Source organism: Triticum dicoccoides, chromosome 6B (assembly GCF_002162155.2).
Source record: "Triticum dicoccoides isolate Atlit2015 ecotype Zavitan chromosome 6B, WEW_v2.0, whole genome shotgun sequence".
Taxonomy (NCBI): Eukaryota; Viridiplantae; Streptophyta; class Magnoliopsida; order Poales; family Poaceae; genus Triticum; species Triticum dicoccoides.
The window spans coordinates 13,565,960-13,573,975 of NC_041391.1; the positions used below are offsets into that span (position 1 = coordinate 13,565,960).

The window sequence follows — 8,016 nt, forward strand, 5'->3', positions numbered from 1 at the left end:
GCGAAATTCAAGTGAGAGAAAATTAGTGAGAAGGATTACGTAAAACATTTCATATACGCTATGTGTAGGATTATTGGTACTTAATATACGGGTACAATGAAAGTGCTGGTCACACATATATTCATCAATGTAGCATGTTTGTACATACATACTAATAGACTTGCATTTGTTATACAGTGTTCTCCGGCGACGCGACCGCAGAAACGGTGAGGCGGGGGTTCATTGGAGGTGCATATGACTTCCTTACCAAGCCCGTGCATGACAATGTTATGCGCAACATCTGTCATCATGTCAACCTGCGGAGGCTCAACACTGCCCCTACCGCTGTCCCCATGAACACTGATTCTCACAGCAACCACATTCTCCATCGGGATGGCAAATCAGGGAAAAGACCAATAGAAATGGACGACTCCAATGAGGGGGGCTCTGACAGCAGGATCGCCAATGGGATCAAGTTCCACTGGACTGCACATAAGCATGCACTATTCCACAGAGCCACCAAACGACTCAATGAAACAAAAGGTATGTGACTTCAATTAAAATGTATTGTTCAAATATCTCCATGTTGGCATATATATATATATATATATATATATATATATATATATATATATATATATATATATATATATATGGTAATCGTGTCATACATACTTTATTTCTACTTGTTCTACCCGCATACACATTTACTACATGCGAGCATGCATACTGATATTTGCGAGTTAAGTGTACATATATTGTGTGTGTATGAGGCTAGAAGTATGGGTTGGCATGCTTATTTTTGTTTTCCTCGAAGGATAGTCTGGACTTCTGGAGGTAGACTATACGAAGTGCTCAAGACTCAACCATTCTATCTTGTTTGTATGGTTGGTGCTTATAGTCTATCTACTGTTCCCTCTTGGGGTAGGGGGCATGTGGCTGCATCACCGTAAGCATGTTAATTAATTGGGCATCTATAATGATCTATATATCTTAGTTATCACTTTGTGCATGCCCTATATGACTATTCATAATCCAGGGTGAAGAATTCTTATTCCTCACCCCACCTCCTCACGCACCCTTTAGTCACTGTAAGAACCAAAATGCATGTGAGGTAATATTACGGTGTGTAGTTAAGGTCTCCTTAACATCCACTGCAGGAATTAAATGTGTCATGCATGTGAGGTAAGATTACCACATGCATCAGCGAGGTTAGGTAATATTAGAATATGCGACTGAGAATTCAATGCATGTGAGGTAAGATTACAACATCCATAAGGTATCATATCTTGAGAGAGTTTACACCAGGGTGAAGAATTACTTATTCTTCACCCTGGATGACGATGTCCTACTCCATCACCATACGGTAGGCGGGTCCTGATGATCGTGGCGGCGATGTCCTTGTTATTTGTGATATATCCAGAGCAAGCAAGCAAGCACATGATGACCTTGCTGATAATATAGGGCGGCAATGTCCCCTGCGTCAAAGTGATCATGGTCTTGTTGGTGAACACATGTGTTCTTCCCCTTGGTGGGGAAGAATATGATCATCTGTGGCATCATTGACACTATGCCCGACATCTTCACCTCGTCTTCGTGTGGATCGTCGTGCACCTACTAGTGATCACAGGAGTGGGGAGACTGCTCAACAGGGTCAATGCAAATTATTTAATCTAACTAACTTAGACGAGGGGGCACCTGTCATTGGGTAATTAGTGGGGTGTTAGAATTATTGGGGGGTCTAGCACGCAATTAAACTGGGCCGGCTCCACTAGGCAGTGGCCCAGCCAGCCACCGGAGAGGCTGGGCACACACAGCAGCCAGGGTGTCGGCGCCCACAGCGAGCGCGGTTAGCAGAAGGCAGCAGCAACCGGCGGTGAGCGCGGCGAGCAGCGGTGCGGGGGTGGCTGCGACACAAGCAGCAGCGGCGGCAACTGCAGTAGAGGAAGAATTGATACAAAATTATCAAATATATCACATCTCTCCTATGTTCGCATGTTCAAACCATGTCTAAACACACAAATCATCTTCATCAAAAATGATTTTGCGCATCAAAAATGAGATTGTGTGTTGGTTTGCAAAACTGAGAAGATGCTAATGTTACCCTGGTTATGCTAGTATGGCACCATGTAAAAGCATCCACAGCTTATTCATGTAAAAATATTCAACGCATTGGCCCCAACAGAGATGGATCACGCAATAGAGCAACTATCATCGCTATGTCGAAGCAAGACCCAAAATAATAGATATTGTGTGGTGATTGTAGATGTCAAAGCCTCTAATATTACCAAAGCTTTGCCAGTTAGATAACTTATTAAATTACTGACAAATTTTTCCTCGCCTATCTCAACAATGGTGGTGACACCCCTTAGGTCAGCTGGGATTGCTTCCTTACTTATGTGACTTTCTTCATTAACTTGGAAAATGATCCTCCATTTAAGCGAGTGTGGAGAAGCATGTGCACAAGTTTCAACAATTTTTATGTGGTTCTATCTTCCATGAGGTAACAATAATATACTATATTGTATTAAGGAAACAACAAATGATTGATATAAACCTCACCCTTCTCTTAGATTGCCACTACGTTCCCACAATCAAACCACATCTAGTCATAGAAGGAGGTTCGTCTAAAAAGACTCATCATCATAATGGCTCCAGTTTGGCCCAAACGGTTAGTGCATGAGAGGTAGCAGGTAAAATCAAGTCAAAGCATGGCTAAGAGCACAAGAGTTCATATGGTGGATCATTGTTGAGGTTCTCGTCGTGTTTCAAATTGTTATCTGCTAAATTAATTTCAAGAAGTGTCTATGCTTGTTCCTTGCCTATGTGAACAATTGTTGTGATAACATTGGCGCCATCCTGGGAAGCTATCCCTTTAATGCTACTTTCTTCATTACCATGGCAGTCGATCCTGCAATAAAATCCTCTACGTTTCCATGTAGAGTGTTGAGTGGCAAACTCATAATATTCTACCAATAGTCCATTCAAACCATGTCCAAACACACAAGGAACTTCATTGGGTTTGATAGGTCCTAGTGGTTTGTTCATGAGAGACTTCAAGCATTACAAGGTACTTCAAAGCGAAGCGTAGAATATGCCGTTTTAATGGTCTATAAATCTCATGAATGTGCTCTGTTCTCACAACTATGCTACTTCAGTAAATCACAAAAGCTTCTACACCACCTTCCTTTCCTAGCAACAAGGGTCGTTATAATGGGTTGAGCCAAGGTAGACTCAGCTATTTGATCCATGACTTCATTGAAATGGAAATGGAACTATAATCATGGAGGGCATTATCGAGGGATGAGACGTGAACATAGAATATATACCTATTAGGTCCAGCTTTGTTGGAAATGGAAGTGGAACTAGAATCAACTATTCACTTCCTTCACCTTGCCCCTACATCCTCCACCTAGACCATGATGCAAACACATGGATAGCTTCACCGAAAAGGATTCAATACATTGGCTTTGGCATGAAATTAAATTTGTGGGTGATACGTGGTGGGCCTCAATATGCCAAAGGAAGGCTTGAAGCACTAAATATCATGCATCATTTCATGATCTCGGTGAAAATCTCAATTTATTTTGTGATGTCAGTTCTCCAACTTCCACGTGGACCGATAAAGATGCACCAGGTTCGGCAACAATTTCATGCTTGTGTATGAGTCCTAGAGGTTTAGGGTGGTTTGCTTCACCTTAGGTCTTGGCTAACTCCTAAAATTGGCACACAACAGGTGAGCTTGTGATCTTTTAACATTTGATTCACTAAGTCTAGAGATAGTTCAAACACATTACTTTTATGAAGAATAAGTAACACATACAACTAGGCAAAATCAACTAATTGGAAGAGGAAATGTGTCTAGATCTTAATAACACTACGAGTATCTTGATCTTTCATTGAGAAACACTCGACAATATGGGTGGAGAAAATTTTGGATTCTACTACAACGTGCAACTACGAGGCGCATATGAAAAGTCTAAACCAATTCTTGGGATGTTATTGACGACATTGAGACACGGTTAATCAGACCACAAAGGTCTAATCCTTGCAAGAGATTAAAGAATAAGCCTTGACTATGGTAAATATGGACATCCAAATGATGCCATAGCGGTGGTATTTATGGAGGTACGTAGGGGAAATTTGTCTAGCCTTTGGAGGGGGTGTGACTGCAACCTAATTCAGTTTAATCAATAAATATGGAATCTAAATATTGGCCCATTTTACAAAATTACATGGGCCTCACCCAAAAGTGAGGTGCAGATCAGCTATAGAAGGCTATGGAGGGAAAAATGAAGTGTCGTCTTGTAAATTTATGATTTGTAGTTGTCTGTCATTATGGTCACTTCAAAGTCCTGATCTATCCACTTGAAGCTCGGTTTTCATTCCTTGCATGCTCGCCCATATCTCCATGTTTTTCATGCACCAATGCTCGCCCCGTTTATCCATGTTAGGACATTCATTCCCGAGCAATACATACTTATATAATATATGCCAAATAATACTCTCATGAAGAATGGAATAGTTCCTAGAATAAAAACTACCCGATAATTCACTTGGCATGCATGAACTCTAATGATTCGTCCTTGTTTACTGGAACTTAAACATGTGTAGTTTTGTCCTTGGTTTCTGGAACTTAAACATGAGTAGTTGTGGGGGCTATGGGTGTAATGGTCATAGGGATGTCCTGATCTGAGCATGTATAAAAGATTGGCACCTTAATTATCATATTCAAATATGCATGATATATTACATGTATTATATTCTGTTGGTTGCATGATAAATTCATTGCTTCTGTACCTTTGTCGCTTGAGACTACCCACAGTGGGAGTAACGTAGGTGGTAACATCACATATATTTAGGCAAAATAGATGATGTGGCAAGTAATTAATGAAGAAAGAGAGTCATGTGGTAACATAGCTTGTTACTAGTAGTATGAGTAACATCACACATATCAAGGCAAGATGAGTCTACAACGTAATAAATAAAGTGTTGCATGACACCACATATATGTTACTCCTCATTGTAGAGGTAGTAACATAGAGTAGTAACATATGCATGTTACTAGTCTAAGTTACTCCCCACTGTGGCTAGTCCAAGAACACTACCCTTAAATGCATGTACCATTCATGAATATAATGCGGTGAGCATTATTTGGAGAAAATTAATCATAACGTCACATGCATATTTGTCTCTAACTATATCATGTAACCACGGTATAGTCAAAATGATATTGTGACACTATAAACACTAACGTTTTGCTATAATTTTAATATTTAATTTTAGTAGAACAAAGTTCCATGCATGCCTTTAAAATAATATATACCTATTGCTCTTGCATGTTTTATCTGTATTCTTTGCCCACTTTAGAATGTTTTTTTTATAATTAGCATGGATGTCAGTCAAGGCGCATGTTTATGACTAATGATGAATGTTAGGATGAAATATGTAAATCACATGTATAGGAGCATATTGATCTTTCAAAATTTCTAATCTCGGATCTCTTGGCATATTTTGCTTTCGACAATGCAGACTATACTCCAAGAAATATGAGAGAACTTATTACGGAGGACAATAGTGAAAATGCAACTACAGATAAAGACAGCAGCCATCTGCAGGTACGTTTCAAGTTGATGTTCCTTCAATCTGAAACCGAGCTTCATCTATATGATCATGAAATTATCAGAAACGATACCACCACCCCCACTACCATACATTTCCTTTATTAATCTTTTTACTATATTTGAAATTTCAGAAAAACAAAGGTGACTGCTCAATTGATTGGCTTTCAACCATGCCCACGATCCCAACACACTATAACAATTCTTTGAATGACTATCCGAAATCTCAAGATAGTGAGGGAACTTTCGAGTTCAATATAGGATCTGAGGGAGCTATAAATCTTAACCAAACAAGTCAGCTAAGTAATATTGCAACACCAGTTGGTTATGGTTTTCATGGAAATGACGGCAGCACGACTAGTCTTTGTGGAGGTGCTCTTAGGGGACTAGCATCTAATACTAATAATGGTCATGGTTATACTAATGGTAATGGTGCTCATGTTGGAGTTCTAGCAAATGGAAGCATGGTTAGTGCATCACAACCGTCCAATCTTGCACAAACAGCACAGCAGCCAGTGCCCACTTTGAATTTATTTCCAAGTAATACGATGTTTGCCATGGATAATCCAAACCATATAAGGCAACAGGAGCTTCTACCACAGTTATATCCACTCATCTATGACTCTAGCATTGGAGGGATAAGGATGTTGACTCCACCTCTAGATGATGGTGAAGACCTCCTCAGAAGCTACCTTGGTGAGAACGAGGACATGCAAAACACCGCAACCACAGATATGGCCCATGGAATGCAGAATGCAGCAACCATAGACATTACACTAGGAATAACGAATTCTGCAACTGTCGAGATGACCCAAGAAATTTCAGGAGATGGTGCTGTTGGTCAGACCAGTGCAATGCAGCTTCAAGGCCCCGGCAGTGAGTTTTTCGGCAGGGATAGCACTACTGTTGAAACAGCCGGCATATCAGGTGCAGGTGGACTAGGAACAGATGAGATGATGCACGGGGTAAATATGGATGAATTTAACAAATTTATGAATGAGAAGGTATGTATTATTCTCAGTATTAGCTTGCCAGCATTTTTCTATTTCATTGTCCTAAAATTTGCGAGAACTTGTTGTGGTAGTACTAAAATAAATATGCGAGCACTATTATTTCATTACGACATTTGAGAACTAAATTTTGTAAAATAATGATACAAAAACTTTTAGCGTGTGGCTGCATACATTCTGTCTTTTGTACGTACTTTGCATTGAATAATATTTAGTTGCAGCCCATGTCTTTGCTAAGATCATCATTTCTGGTTAGTTTAGATATTACTTCATGGCTTGCGGGAATATGAGTATTTAATGTATACTATAAAATTTCCACTGTGCTCACCATCAGACATATTTTTGTGCTCACCGTCAGACATGTTATAGGCAAAGCATCTTAGGATACCTAATCATATGGTTCGCATCAAGATGTCGGAAACAAGTAAAATATTATGTGACCGTATATTCACTATATTTTCTCCTCACTTGGGAGTATGTATCTACTCATGGAACACATGTCCATGCTACAAGGAAGAAAACACTAAGAGTAGAAATGTATCATGGTTCGATCTGTGCTCTCCCAAGCAATAATCATTCTTTTGCAAAAACTACCTATTATATTACAGCCTTCCAGTATAAAATGCAGGAAAATATTTGATAAAGGGGGAGAATAATTAAGGTTCTTGCCAAAGTTGAACATTTATTCGCCTGGACTAATACTTTGGGTTACGTACTGTCATTTCCTTTTCCTTGATCCTGTCTTCTCGAACATTGCCTCTTTCTCATAATGATGCTAGCATTAGTGTGCTACTGTAGAACACACCAGAATTATTCTTTCTCATAATGGCACGTGCACATATGGGATTTTACATAGGACCTTAGAATGGTCCTCGAGTGCCAACTCAGAATGTCCTTATCTTTATTGCAATTTGACAAGTTTTTGATAATAATTATAGGTCTGAAGACATGGAGGAGCTCAAGGGAGCAAAGTGAAATTAGAGGAAGGCACACATAGAACAAAGAAGAAGAAGAAGAAAATATCTGTATTTTGCTCCTGTATAAACGCTGAAGAAGCATCAGTAGTATAATCTGATTCTTTTACCTTGGATGTGACTTTCTAATGTGAACTGAGATAAACCGATAATAGTTGGACAGAACAAAATTGTATTCTCCGTTATGAGATCTATCGTTATTATTCTTATTTATTTACTTGTCATGTAGAGTAGTAATTTATCCCACAGCTTTACTCCATCCAATTTTAGCAACCTCCACACTAGCGGGTATAGCCGACGGTGCTAGTTCTACGGGAACAGAAGATGTTGACCTGGAGCTCGACCATGTTACACTGCTGGTCGCCTTGGGTAATGCACTACCATGGACTTCCCTGCTCCCATCACCGGAGACCTAAGGTGGCTTCCCCTGCT

The 8,016-nt window shown here is 39.7% G+C and overlaps 1 pseudogene; it reads left to right on the forward strand.

The window, feature by feature from the left end:
- Positions 1 to 6,730, forward strand: part of LOC119320543 — an 8,643-nt pseudogene extending 1,913 nt beyond the window's left edge.
- The last annotated feature ends 1,286 nt before the right edge of the window (positions 6,731 to 8,016 follow it).